The following is a 15,208-nucleotide window of genomic DNA, read 5'->3' on the forward strand; positions in this document are numbered from 1 at the left end:
GCATTTCCCAAAATGTATTCCTGGGAGTACTAGTCCTTGCAGCTATTCCTGGAGAAAAGTGTTCTATGGCTAAATAAATTTGGGAAAAGCTATATATGGTATCCTCCTATTGCGATTCACAATGAATAATTGCAGAGTCAAAGCTCTGCAAAGCTCTTTAGGAAAGAAATCTGTCTTTCAGACTCCCACACACGTACCTTTTTTGGTTTTTGCATACCTATTGTCCAGAGAACACTAGTTTCACAGAAGATACTTTGAAAAACTAACAGACTCTGCAGAGGCAGTAAAGAATCCATGTTCCTTATGAAAAAGACTGATAGGGGAATGGCTTACTTTCTGGCAGTTGAATTGATTAGCATGTTGATCTTGATCCTTCCAAGTGCCTGCCATGATGTACTAGAGCCACACAGCTGCCAAATAAGTACAATGTGGCCCTTGTCCTCTTGTTGAGGGAGCAATGCCTTTAGGGTTCTTGAAGTATCCTGACCAACATGGTGAAACCCTGTCTCTACCAAAAACACAAAATTAGCCAGGCATGGTGGTGCATGCCTGCTTGAGAGGCTGAGGCAGGAGAATTGCTTGAACCCGGGAGGCGGAGGTTGCAACGAGCCGAGATCGCACCATTGCACTCCAGCCTGGGTAACAAGAGCAAAACTCCATTCCAAAAAAAGAAAAGAAAAGAAAAAAGGCAGCATTGTGAGCTGAACACTTACAGACCAGCTATGCACTTGAGTTCTGTAAGAAACAATGGATTTTTTTTGGTGTTTATGCTCTATTAATATTGTTCATATCAGTCATCCATATTCATCATAAAACAATTAGAAAATGAAGATAAGCAACAATAACAAAATTTAAATCACCTGGATTTTCACCATCCAATGTAACTAGTTACCTTCTGGTATGTATCCTACATATTAAGATGTATGTGGGTAATTTTCTTTTACTAACATAAGCCATTGCTTATATAAAGAGCTATACCATACAAGTGCAGCAAAGTGCATGTTATCAGTTTTTTTGTTGGTGCTTGACTGGCAAGAGCTTTAAGGATAATACTCCTTTTTTTTTTTTTTTTTTTTTTTTAAATGGGAAGTTAGTATGTAACCACCCATCATGTACTAAATGTAGCATTGCTGTCTTGGCGGCCACATGCCTTGCGTGAGTTCTTTCTTCCCAGCCAGTGGGAGGTGAGGGGGGCGGTTGACAAGCTATATGGACTCCCTCGTAGTCTTAACTGGTCTACTCGTAGCCAGCCGATCTGAGGCCTGGGGAGCACAGAGATAGGTCCAGGATTGAGCTGTTTAGCAGAGAATACAAAGCCTGTAGCAACTGTGGGCCACTCAAGCTTCAACCCGTTTCACAGCGGTTCTGGTTATTACAGGCCTCCTGAGGACACAGAGGAATACAAGCGCTGCCTTTTCTTTGGCAACAGCAGCTTCCAGTCTTGGCTCCCTTCCCTTCCCCTCTCCTTCCCCACCCCTTCCCCTCTCCTTTCCTTTCCTTTCCTCCCCTTCCCCTCTCCTCCCCTCCCCTTCTCTCCTACAGAGTCTCACTCTGTCTGCCCAGTCTGGAGTGCAGTGGCACGATCTTGGCTCACTGCAACCTCTGCCTCCCGGGCTCATGCGATTCTTCTGCCTCAGCCTCCCGAGTAGCTGGGATTACAGGTACACGCCACCATACCTGGCTAACTTTTGTATTTTTTAGTAGAGACGGGGTTTCACTATGTTGGCCAGGCTGGTCTCGAACTCCTGACCTCAAGTGATCTGTCCACTTCGGCCTCCCAAAGTGCTGAGTTTCAAGTGTGAGCCATTGTGCCTGGCCTTTGGCTGCATTTTAGAATCACCCAACAGCCCAAGCCGCAGCCCAGAAATCAATCTTGGGCTGGGCCCAAGGATCAGTATTTATGAGCTCACCAGTCCATTGTGATGTGCTGCTCAGCTGAGAATCGCCGCTTTAGGAGGTCTGGCTCTTGGACCCTCTGCACCTTGGGGAAGTGTGACTGAGTAACAAGGCCATGGAAACCCAAGAACTCCTGTGCCTGTAGCAGGCCTGCTTGCCATTACGAAAAAGTACATGTCTGCAAAGTCAGCTCACAGGGTCTGTTAACTGCATGGTGAAGCGTCCAGGTGGGAACGTAATGAGAGCATAGTGTCGAGGGCTGGGTGGCCCAGAGTCAGGGCTTCCACCTGGGGAAGAGGCCTGGTAGTGAAAAAGAAAACAGCCTCATTACTTCTGTAGCCTTCTCTACTTGAGAGTATCAAATGAGGTCTCTTGTTTTTCTTTTGGTGAGTATACTTCCAGACCAGCTGTTCTCAGCCTTGGCTGCACATGGGAATCACCTGCAGGCTTTCAAAGCACTGGTGCCCAGGGCCTACCCTCCTGGGATGAAGCTTTAACTGGTCAAGGGTGTGAGCTAGACTTTGGGGGTTTTAACAGCTCCCAGGTGATTTGCAGCCAAGGTTGAGAACCACTCTTCCAGACTTTAAAAATGAGGTTCCAAAATAAGTAATCAAAGATGCAGCTTATCAGTAATGGGGACCCTGAAGCAGGGTGTGGGGAGCAGAGGCAGCTGTCTTGAGTGGGGCACACAGCTGTGACCCATGGCCCTGGTAGGGGCCTGCTGGACTTGGGCACGTGGCCAAGTTCATGGCAAGGCATTTTTCCCTCTCCCCATGTTTTAAAAATTTAAATTTAATTAGATATTGTTCTGGAGGAGCCCACCCTAACCATTTGTGTGCTTTCACTTGAGGAAATGTTTACAAACATGGAACTCCCCTCGTTTCTCTCTCCAGTCCCATTGCGCCCCTCTGGGCTCACCCACTGGGCTCTGAACATGCTGGCCTCAGCTCCTTGAACGGCCAAGCTCTTGGCTCCTCCACGATTGTCCACATGGAGAGGCTTTCTCTGCCCACCATTTATTTTATTTTATTTTTGATTTTTTGAGACAGGGTCTTTCTAGGTCTCCCAGGCTGGAGTGCAGTGGCGTGAACATGGCGTACTGTTGCCTTGACCTCCCAGGCTCAAGCGATCCTCCTGCCTCAGCCTCCTAAGTATCTGGGAGCCACACATGCATGCCACTACACCCAGGTAATTTTTGTATTTTTTTTTTTTTTTTTTTTTGAGACAGTCTCGCTTTGTTGCCCAGGCTAGAGTGCAGTGGCATGATCTCGGCTCACTGCAGCCTCCGCCTCCTGGGTTCAAGTGATCCTCCAACCTCAGCCTCCTGAGTAGCTGGAATTACAGGCAGGTGCCACCATACTTTGCTAATTTTTATATTTTTTGTAGAGACAGGCATCTCACTATGTTGCCCAGGCTGGTCTTGAACTCCTGACCTCAAGTAATTCGCCCACCTGAGGCTCCCAAACTGTTGGGATTATAGATGTGAGCCACCGCACTGGCCTTGCCAATCCGACTTAAAATAGCCTCTTCCTGCTTACATTACTCTATATCACACAATGGGTTTATTTCCTGACATCACAATGTATAACAATTACTTCTTTTGTTGTTTACATGTTTATTGTCTAGTCCATTAGAATATGAGCCTCATGAAGGTGAGACCGTGTCTTGTTTGATTAGTGTTGCACCCCAGGTGATAGCACAATGCTTAACCCATAACTTGTATTTAATACATTTTTGTTGAACTGATGCTTTAATCAAAAAGGGTGTATGTATTAAACTTTACAGTTAATACTCTTGTTGGCCAGGCACATGTTGTAATGAACAAAAGGGCCCACTAGGTGGTGCCAAGACCTCATGAGTAAACAGCCCACTCAGGAAAAACAGCGGGAAAGCACAATTCAACGTCCTTGGACTGGGGGAGTTTGTGAGGTCACTTATCAATCAACATTCCCCCTTTTTGGGGCAGATTCATACTAACAGAATCCTAGTTTGAAAAGGATCCGTGATTTTTAAAGAGGTGCCTAGAAAAGGAGTAACTTTAGGCTGGGCGTGGTGGCTCACACCTGTAATCCCCGCTAATCAGGAGGCTGAGGCAAGAGAATCGCTTGAACCTGGGAAGCAGAGGTTGCAGTGAGCCGAGATTGTGCCACTGCACTCCAGCCTGGGTGACAGAGTGAGACTCCATCTTAAAAAGAAAAAAAAAAAGGAATAACTTTAAAAGCTTTATCCAAAGAATGAATCCCATCCACATTATCCCCAGTAAGTCTACCCCTCTCCATCACAAGCTGAATGCCTCCGATGATGGGGAGCTCATTACTTCACCAGGAGATGCCATCTCCACTTTGGCAGCATACCGACGGGTGAAATGGCCCTTCAGCTCCAGGTCAGTCCTATCTCCCTGCATTCTTAAATCAGCTAACATTGAGAAGCACCCATTTATTTTTATGAAGTTGGCTATTAACCTTTTCTCCAGGCTAAACAAGCCTTGTTTCTTTAGCTTTCCTTCTCTTGTTTCCAACGTCGCACAGAGGACCTTAAATTATTTTTTGGACTCAACATAATTTGTTCTTAGAAACCTGCACAGCTGCAGTGAGCCTCAGGCAGGGGCTGTGGCTTTAGGGAGAGCCTCTGGTGTTCTGGGGTCACTGTGGGCCAGCCCTCTCTGAAGTCTGCAGCCTCCTTCCTTGTTCTGCATGATTTAGCCACTACCACTGGAGGGCATGGGTTAGTCAGGTTTTTCTCTAAAACAGAGCCTGGCATGGCTTTCATGTAGGGAGTTTATTTTAGGGAGGCTGGGAAAGTGAACTAGGAAAGGAGGAAAGCCAATGCACACAAGTGTGCATTGTGAGCTGGTTACCCTTGGAGGCAACTGGGGCTCCATCCCTCTGGGGACAGTCTGATGAATGGAATGCTTTGTCTACATGAGGCCCGGGAGAGGAAAATCTTTATTTACCAGCTCCCATTTCTATTGCCTAAATGCACAGTTCCCCCAGGGACTGTTCATTTCCGCCAGGTTTGCACAGGTGCTAGAATGGCTTGGCCTGCTCAGTGAGCATCTCACGGAAGGCAGGCCAAGAAGCCCCAGGGGCAGAAGACTAGGGGTGGCTAAGGCAAGGTGCCCTTGGCCTACACCTGTGCCCAGCCAGTTGCTGCAGCAAGGGCTGAGCACAAAGTGGTTCAAGGGAATGAGAGACAGGATAGATGTCCAGCACAAGGCCCTCAGAAGACAGGGTGATTATTTCCTGTTGCAACTTGTGAAGCATGTGCATGTGCGCACTGTATACACCGGGTGGAGGGATGTCTGGAGCCACATTTCTGTGCGTGTGTGCACGTGCACACTTGTATACACAGGGTGTGGGGGGGTGTCAGGGAGTGCCTGATGAGCACCCTGGAACACATGCCAGAGGTTGGCATGTAGACTCTAAAGTTGATCTTGCCAAAGAGTGGGGCAGTTATGGTTCAGCTGCACAGCAAGCCCTCAGTCCCAGGGGCCCGTGCAGAGTTCTAGTTCCCATTGTACATCTGCAATGATCACTAGGAAACAAGCCCCAAGACTGTTGTCTGGTAAGAAAATGACCAAGTGGAGATTCTGGGGCTGGCTTTGAAACCAGCTTTACCATCATTCTTTTTTTTTTTTTGGGTTGGGGGGAGGGTCTTGCTCTGTCACCCAGGCTGCAGCAGTGACACCATCTTGGCTTACTGTAACCTCTGCCTCCTGGGCTCAAGGAGTCTTCCTGTGTCAGCCTCCTGAGTGGCTGGGACCGTAGGCGTGAGCCACTATGCCTGGCTAATATTTTTATTTTTTGTAGAGACAGGGTTTTGCCATGTTGCCCAGGCTAGTCTCAAACTCCTAATTCAAGTAATCCTCTTGCCTTGGCCTCCCTCCAAAGTGCTGAGATTACTATCATTCTTGATTAATTAGCTTGCAGCTTCCTTTCGGCTCAGCTCCCACCCACGTCATTATTTTCTCTTCGCTCACCTCCCACCCACGTCATTTTTTTCTCTTTTAACTCAGCAGTTCTCCTCTCAGCTTCCCTTATATCTGCTACTCAGTTTATCTGTTTCTCAGTCAAGTGAGGGAGGTTGGAGAACAGTCTGGATACTTCAAGTATGGCTTTAGGACCAGCAGCATCAGCAACAGAAATGCAGAATCCCAGGCTCCACTCAGACCTGGAATAGAATCTGCATTTGAACAAGATCACCAGGTGGTTTGCATGCACAGGAAAGGTTCAGGAGCAGTGGGCCACCAGTGCTTTCCAAACCTCATTATCATCAGAGCACCTGGGGAGCTTGCTAAACACACAAATATCTTAGCATCAGCCCCGAGAGATTCCAGCCCGACTAGGTCTGTAGGGTGGCCCTGAAATCTGTGATTTTTATTAGGCTCCCAATGTGATTTCATGGGATCATGTTTGAGAATCACCAGGAAAGATAATCTTTTGAATTTTTTTTCCACTTGTAAGATTCTGATATTTTTGCCAGAATTGACTGTTCACAAATTTGAATGTCACTCTTTTTGGGTGTTATGAATTAGGGCACAAAGGTTTAAATTTTTTTTTTTTTTTTAACATTGAGATCTGGATCACTGTAGGCCTTTTCCTTCTTTCTCTCTTTCTTTCCTTTCCTTTTCTTTTTTTTAAACAGTGAGGCCTAGCTTCTGGTTGCTGAAGATTGAATATTCTGGCCAGGAACTTGTCTTTCTTCTAACATCTAGCAGCTGCCCCTTTACATAACTTCTGGGTATTTCACCATGCCTCGTAAGCTCCCACGGCATCACACTTCTGCGGGGACATATAAGTTCTGGTGGAGCCTGGGATCCATTTTGCTGCCCTTGTTCAGCTGCTAGACACTGGAGGGGATGTTTCTGAGACACCCTGTCCTGACTCTCCGTGTGGCTGTTGAGAGATGAGGCCTGAGGGAACTGCAGAGGGCGGTCAGAGTGTGTTTTCTTCTGGTCTTGGCATCTTGGAGTCATTCCTGTCTTGCTGCGTCACCCCACACAAGCCTGAGTGACCTTCGAGAAAGTAACCTCGATCCTTTGCCCTGGGAGCCTTGGCTGGGGCATCTGGAGGCACCCCCCATGGCTGGGCATCATGAGGGGAGAAAAACCTGCCGGATGGGGCACTGACTGGCCCCAGGGAGCACAGGGCACTTCCAGGTGAGCAGAGAGAGGATGAAGACTTCAAGGGCACGCCCACCAAGCTGAGGTGTTAGAACGTATCGGAGGCTCCAAACCAATAGAAAGCCTTCCTTAGAAGGTCCTTCTGAAGTGGCGGGTCCCCTGCAAAGCCTAAGTGTCTCATCCCATACATTTCCTTTTTGAGTCGCTAATTGTTTTCTGCCTGTGAGGGGCTGTAGAGCTCTCTTTGTGGAGCAGAGAGAAAAGGTAGAAATTTCTTCTCACCCAGGGCAGAGCGTGGCTCCTGCAAACACTTGTCACTGGCTCAGGGGCACCCTCCAAGGCGAAGCAAGTGGCCGGCAAGGGGAAGCTGGCCTTCAGCATGGGGCCAACATCACTCACAGAGCTGCCTGGCTCTGCCCCTCCACCCCGAGGCCAGGGGCAGGGGTGGCTGCGGTCTGGGCCTCCACCGCGCTCCCAAGCAGAATCTGCGGACCCTCCCCTAAGTCTGGAGGGCATTGGGGAGTGGTTGGAGGGGAGTGTCTGTCCCTACTGTGGTGACCACAGAGTCAAGCTGGGAACAGGGACAGCTAGGGTTCCCCAAACGCCAGCATGAGACCCCCTTCCTCATAGTCACCAGTGCTTCCTCAGCCTCCATCTCCCTGAGTGTGAAGAAAACACAGTTGTTCCACCAGCGTGGCATTTGGAATGGCTTTTAACATTTTCAACGGCTTTAATCCGTCATTAGGAATAGAAGACAGGGACGCTGACTGAGTCTTCCCTACACAGGCTCCGACTTGTCCTCAGGCAGCTCAAGGGCAACAACAACTCCCTGCTTCAAGGCCATGTGTAGAGTGTCGAGGATTTTGACCCCTGGTCTGGCACAGGAATGTGGTCTTTCTCATCCTGACATTTTCCTCGGAAAGATGGCCCTGGAGTCCTGATAGATTTATTTCATTTGTTTTTCTCTCTCTTTAATTCTGCCCTGATATGCTGCTGTTATTTTCGACTAGAGCACCACCCAAGCCATTCATCTTTGCCTAGTTAGGCAGCTATGAAAGGCCCATGATTACGTCTACCAATTGGCCCGCTCTTGTTTGAAACATCAGCCAAAAGCAAAACAATGAAACATAGGCACACAGCCGTCCCGCACCCAGAAAGGCGTGGGTACACCACACGGCGATCTCCTCTCAGCTGAGAGGTGGCAGGGAGCAGTGACCTCTCCTCCTGCTCTGCCCTGGGTTGGCCTTTGGACCCTCTGCAGGTTGAATTCTTTTAATCTGGCTAGTGAATGGCCCGGCTCCCCGCCTGCTGTGCTCTGCGCCTGCCGAGCTCCTGGCCCTGCGTGCAGCGTTTTGGGCACAGTGATTCAGTCCCCACTGGGGATTAATGCTAATCTCCTGTTCATATGATCCAGTTAAGAGTTATTCTTTCCATCTGTCATGCCCCGGGGCACAGTTCTGGGTCCTTTCTTCCTCCTCAGAGGTCTCTGAGGGCAAATGGTGACACCCCTTGGCCATGGACGTCCACAGAGTGGCAGTGGGCAGCTTCCCCACAGGGCAACTGAAAAGCATGGGGAGGGACCAGTGTGTGGCTGAAAGGCCCCGGAGCAGGCATCTTGACCCACCCTCTCCCTCGTTTTGTCAAGGAGGAAACTGAGCCCCAGAGAGGGGGTATCATGTGTCCAAAGTCACCCAGTCACACCACTGCTTAGTAGCAGGGCCAGGACCAGAGCCCAGGCCTCCTAACAGTGCTGGGTGCTTCTCAGGACAAACTTTTTGTCTTTTTAGTTTTTTTTTTGTTGTTGTTTGTTTGTTTGTTTTCTTGAGACAGAGTCTCACTCTGTTGCCCAAGCTGGAGGGGAGTGGCACAGTCTTGGCTCACTGCAACCTCTATCTCCTGGGTTCATGCAATTCTCATGTCTCAGCCTCCTGAATAGCTAGGATTACAGGCTAGCGCCACTACACTCAGCTAATTTTTGTATTTTTAGTGGAGATGGGGTTTCACCATGTTTTTTAGGGTTTTTTTTGTTGTTTGTAGAGATGGGGGTCTTGCTATGTTGTCCAGGCTGGTCACCAACTCCTGGGGCTCAAGGGATTCTCCCACCCTCAGCCTCCCACTATGCCTGGCTGAACTTTTTGAATAAAGCATTTTTTTCCCCCCAGAAAGAGGGTCTAACATCCATAAGGGAAAAGAGCAGTTTGCTGTCTTGGACTTACACTGTGTCTCCTCTCTCTTCTCTCTTTTGACCTTCCCAGCTTTCCTTCAGCATTCTGCCCTCTGCATCTTCTTTCAGGGGGCTCCTGGAATGTTGGCAAGCACAAAAAGGCACGGCTTCAAGCCCATCATTCCCTGGCTGAAAGACCTCGGGCCAGTCCCTTCCACTCTCTGAGCCTCAGTGTACTTGTCAATAAAATGGAAATATTAATGTTCACCTCACTAACCTGAAGCAAGACTCTGATGGAGTAACAGAAGCATAGGTGCTTTGAATTTGCATTTGTTGAACACTTGCTATGTGCCAGCCATGGAGCCTTAGCTTATTTTATATGAATTGTGTCTTTTAATACAGCGATTCTGGGTTCTATCATCCCCATTTTATAGAGAGGGAGACTGAGGCCCGGCGAGGTGAAGTAGCTCTGCAGGGTCCGAGCTAGGGAGTGGTTGGGTTGGGCTCAAACCCCTCTGCCAGCATTCTTTACCAGCATGCTCTTCGGTAAGGGATTACCACATCCTGTCTTTGTCCCTTTCTCTCACATGTGCCTTGAATTCTCATTGTCACCTCCCACTTATAATCTGACAAGTGGAGCTTAGGATGTCAGGACCCTAATAACCGTGGTGAAGCAGTGCCTGAACATTGTCGGAGACTTTATAGAGGGAAGGAGGTCGGCTGAGGATGCCAGCCCCAGAAGGGGTGACAATGGCGGGAGAGCGGGGCTCCCCGGTGCAGTCCGGGAAGGTGCAGTTCCCAGGTGTGACCGCGGGGTGGCGCGGTCCACCGGCGCCGATGCCGGCGCTTGCAGACTTCCCTGGAGAGAAACCTCCGTGCAGCCCTGGGACTGACGTGGATGCCACCCTGGGGTGGGCATTCAGTTTTGTTTGTTCCAAACTGCAGCCCAGCATGAGACCTGTGTTCCTTTCCATCCAACAGGCGTTTGTGGGGGCTCCACGCGCAGCCCAGGCCCTCGGCTCAGGGAACCCAGGGGGCTACATGACCAGGTCTGCTTCTGCGTCTAGGAGCGCACATTCGCTTGGGGGACGGTGGCAGACGCCCCCACACACGCTCCCTTCTAGATGAATACGAAGAAAGCAGGGCGTTTTGCCATAGCCTTAAAAAAGAAAAGAAAGCTCGCATTTTCTGTACCGAGAGTAAATGACACCTTCACGCTTTCCCAGACCCTCACCCTATCCCTGGAGCCACTCGGAGTGACCCAGCCTCAACAGAATGTGGCATCTGAGAATCCCAGGTCTTCCTTGAAGGTTCTAAAAACCAGCAAAGGGCCCTGCTACACACATCCCACCATTCATACCCAATTCTCCCCATCTCCCCTGGGGTACCCTGGCTCATTTAACCTGGCAAGCTCTACTTCTTCCTCAAAATGCTGCTCATCCCACCCTTTTATAGTGTTGCGTTTCCTGAATCCTTCGGAATGAACTGCTGCCTCCTTGGTGTTGTATATGCTCCCGCTCCCGGAATTGCGCATTTACCATGTAGGTCAGTTTCCACATCTGCCCTGCAAGAATAAAATGTCCCTGAGGACAGGGTCCCTGGGCTTGTATCCCCAGCACCTGGCACAGGGCCAGGCTAGTAGAGCGTGCTTATTAGGCACTTGTCCAATTTTAAAAATTGATACATAGTATTTTTGCGTATTTATGGGATACATATGCTATTTTGCTACACGCATAGAATGTGTAATGATCAAGTCGGGGTATCTGGGCTATCCATCACCTCGAGTATTTATCATTTCAATGTGTTGAGAACATTTCAAGTCCTTACTTCTAGCTCTTTTGAAATAAATATAGAGTACATTGTTGTTTACTGCAGTTACCCCACACTACTTGGAGAATGCACACATGATTTTTAAGTTATTACCTAATTCAGTTCTAACAAAAACCCTATGTACTTGGTATTATCTATATTACTATTACTATTTTTGTAATCCTGGAAGATTATCTGCATTATTTTGTAGATGAGGCAATGCTAGTTGCTGCAAAAGAGAAAGCCTGAAATCTCAATGGCTTAACACACTCAGAGGTTCTATCTCACATCACAGCCTGCGTGAGTTGGGCACCTTCTTCCATCTTCATGCTAATTCATCTAGCATGCATGTCTCCAAGGCTCCTGGTTTAGTCTGCCTGAGCTGCTGTAACAAAATACTATGGACTGGGTGGCTTAAACAACAGACATTTATTTCTCACAGTTCTGGAGGCTGGGAAGTCCAAGATCAAGGTGCCAGTAAATTTAATTGCTAGTGAGGGCCCTCTTCCTGGGTTGCATGTGTCCTCACATGGCTGAATGAGAGAAGACTAGTCTCTCTTTCTCGTCTTACAAGGGTACTAATCCCGTCATGGGCCCTACCCACTAATCTCATCATGGGGCCCTACCCTCATGAACTCATCTATACCTAATTACCTTCCAAAGGCCCCACCTCCAAATACCATCACACTGCAGGTCAGGGCTTCAGTGTGTGAATCTTAGGGGACACAAACATTTAGTTCATGACAGCTGCCACTACAAGGACATGTGGACACTAAGTTGCCCTGCCAGAAGTCACTTCTGTTCACAATTCATTGGCCGAAACTAGCCATACTGTCCCAATATAAAGACCGGGGGGCTGAGAAACATAAGAAGCACAGGCATAGTGGGTGGGTGCCATCCAACTCTGCCACGAAGCCACACACACCTGTGCATACCTGCGCATATCCACAAATGCACACATATCCATGTACATATGCATACACAAGGGTACATACCTATCAATCATGCCCGAACACAGGTAAGAAATATTACAATGACCTACATAGACACACGGAGCCTGCAGAACATCATGTGTCCAAGAAAAAGCACATGCAAAATAATCCCCATGTGAGAAGGGCTGCATTTCTTAAATAAGATTTTTTTCTCACCATTATTGGTGAAGTTGTATGCTTAGGACTGAAAAAAAAAGATGTTTTGGGAGAAAACTTAAAGAACGGCAGGCAAAAGCAATGGCAACAAAGAAGAGATGATAATGTTCTCTCTGTCTTTGAGGATAATAGAGTTCTGGAGGCAAGCAGTTCTTGGGCGGTTCACATAGAGAGCAGCAAGACATAATCTTTGCAAGATTTAGCTTGAGAGCCAGAGACAATTGTTTTATTTCTTATAACTATTTGGCATATATATATAGAAACAAGAGAGGCAGGCAGAGGGGATGATACACCCACTGCCTCACCGCTGCTTTGTGGCGCCGCAGCTGTGTGGGTGTTGATGCCGCCACAGAGGTTAAACGCGACTTTGGGGAGGTTACTTGATGACATTTTGACATTGTGGAGACTGGAGGTGACACATTTGTGTGGGAATTAAAATATTTGGACCAATTATATCAATAAACATGACTTGAAAGAAGGGGAAAAACAGCAAAGATTGGCAGCCCCTGGCATTGATTGATCTCGCGTTCTCTCTCTCCAGGAGATCTAGAGTGAGTGTGGGGGACAAAGGCATTCTTTTGCTGGAGCATTTCTGGTCCTGCTCAGGGAGAATGAGGTTCCCTGGGAGTTTTGGATTTCACTTCAACAGTTCAACCCAATTTGATCAATATTCATGGAGTGACTCCTGTGGGCCTGGTACCTCTCTGGGTGCTCAGCCCCCAGTGTTCTTGTAGTTTCTGCCTGCAGGGAGCTTGCGGTTTGGCAAGAGAGAGAACACATGTGCTTTAATATCTGTAAGCCGGAAAAAAGTGGGGAATTCTGCAGAGATGGGCGGGGGGAGGTGGAGTTAATGGGGAGTGATTCAGAAGTCTCCAAGGGAGGTCTGGGAAAGGGGGTAGGATTTACTCCTCTGGACCTGAGAAGAACATACATGAAGGCATCCAGGAGTTGTCCAGGGAGTGCTGCAGGGTGCAGCGGACTCCAGAAGTCAATGAAAAGGTTGAGAGGGAGGCTGGAGCCACACCTTGGTGGCTCTGCCTGCCATGACATTCGACGTCCCCTGTACCATCAGAAGCCCCCACATCAGCTGTTTAGGAAGCTGCATCTTGTAGTGGGGCCATGGCTGACTGGAGCGAGGAAGGATCAGAAGCTGAGACAAGAATTTAAGAGGGGAGGTGGGTGTGGCTGCGGGGGGGAGGGGAGAGATGGGGACAGGGGTTTATCCCTCTGGGGTCTTCCCTTGGAATCCAGGCAGCAGCAGCAGGGGCAGCTGCTTGAAAGAGAAGGAAACATCATGACTGTCAGCAGCAGCCAGCCTTGCCCCTCAGAGTGTCTACCTTGTGTGAGGAACTGTACCAAAGGCTCTCTCAAGGGAGCCGAGAATCAGGGAGCCCAGCTTACCCCTCCAGCAAGTTTCTTGATGTTTTTAAGGCTCAGTTTCTTCATCTGCAAAGTGGAGCAAGTAATAGCAACTGTTCGTTAAACACTTACCATATGTCAGGCAGTTGGTTTCTGAGCCTGTGCTATTAGCCACAAAGCTCTGCTCCTTAACGCTGCCCTGTGAGCCTGGGCTGGGGGTAAAGCAGTTAGCATAGTCTGGCACGTGGAGACTCCTTTGGTAAGTTATGGACTGTTGTGGACTCAGTATGCCCCCAAGAATTCATAGGAAGCACAGCTCCCAATGTGATGGTATTTGTATTTGGAGGTAGGGCCTTAGAGAGGGCAGTAGGGTTAGATGATATCGTAAGGGTGGGGCCCTCATGATGGGATTAGTGCCCTTATAAGAAAAGACACCAGAGAGCTTGCTGTGTCCCCCACCCCCAATGTAAGCACAAAGAAAAGGTCATGTGAGCACATAGCCAGATGGTGGCCTCCTGCAAGCCAAGGGAAGAGGCCTCGGAATGAAACTACCTTGCCGACACCTTGATCTTAATCTTGGACTTCTCAGCCTCCAGAACTGTGAGAAATAAATTTCTTTTGTTTAAGCCACCCAGCCTGTGGTATTTAATTATGGCATCCCAGGCCGACTGGCAGTTACCTAACTCAATCCTTAAATGACTCCCAGATCATCATCATTAGACCCATATTCAAGATAAGAAACTGAGGCAAAGGGAGTTTAAGTCACATGATATAGGTGACACAGGTATCCAAATCACAATTCTTTTTTTTTTTTTTTTTGAGATGGAGTCTTGCTCTGTCACCTAGGCTGGAGTGCAGTGGCATGATCTTGGCTCACTGCCACCTCTACCTCCCAGGTTCAGGCAATTCTCCTGCCTCAGCCTCCCAAGTAGCTAAGACTACAGGCACCCACCACCATGCCTGGATAATTTTGTATTTTTAGTAGGGATGGGGTTTCACCATATTGGCCAGGCTGGTCTTGAACTCCTGACTTCAGGTGATCCGCCCACCTCGGCCTCCTAAAGTGTTGGGATTACGGGCGTGAGCCACCACACCTGGCCTGCAAGCCCCAGTTCCATCCCAGGCTTTGAAACACGCCTCCTGGGGGGGAGATGAGAAGCTTGGCTGCTTGAATTCAAGTCTGGAGTTCTGACATTTCACTCTGTTGCCCTTGGCAAGTTCCCTTTCGTCAGTGCAACTCAGGATTTTCATCTGTGAAATATGCGTAATTTGGGAAGGTTAATGTGTAACAACAACACTGAGTGCCAGCAAACGAAGACTGTCTGTTGGGGTATTGCCTTAGACAATGAGATTGGATGAGAAAGACCTGGAATGAGTGACAGGGCTTTGCAGGATGGCTACTGTTCACTAATCATTAAATTCTTAATAACTATTATATAATAACGATTACAGAAAACAGTATGGCGGTCCTTCAAAAAAGTAGAAACAGAATTATCATCTGATCCAGCAATTCCATTTCTGGGTATACACTCAAAAGAATTGGAAGCAGAGTCTCAAAGAGGTATTTGTATACCCATGTTCATAGCATTATTTTCAATAGCCAACAGGTGAAAATAACTCACGTGTCCGTCTGATAGATTGATGGAGAAGCAAAATGTGGTGTATACATGTAATAGAATATTACTTGACTTTAAAAAGAAAGAACATTCT

The 15,208-nt window shown here is 48.2% G+C and overlaps 1 long non-coding RNA gene across 2 annotated transcripts; it reads left to right on the forward strand.

Moving 5' to 3' along the window:
- The first annotated feature begins 1,746 nt into the window (after positions 1–1,746).
- On the forward strand, positions 1,747–9,454 carry LOC129047700 (uncharacterized). 2 transcript variants are annotated; one of them, XR_008509419.2, is made up of 4 exons: positions 1,747–2,123; positions 2,946–3,084; positions 4,157–4,279; positions 9,274–9,454. It is a non-coding gene; the product is annotated as an uncharacterized LOC129047700 (long non-coding RNA). The 2 variants fall into 2 exon arrangements; XR_008509418.2 differs by lacking the exon at positions 4,157–4,279 and having other exon boundaries at positions 1,921–2,123.
- The last annotated feature ends 5,754 nt before the right edge of the window (positions 9,455–15,208 follow it).

Source organism: Pongo abelii, chromosome 7, assembly GCF_028885655.2.
Source record: "Pongo abelii isolate AG06213 chromosome 7, NHGRI_mPonAbe1-v2.0_pri, whole genome shotgun sequence".
NCBI classification, from domain to species: Eukaryota; Metazoa; Chordata; class Mammalia; order Primates; family Hominidae; genus Pongo; species Pongo abelii.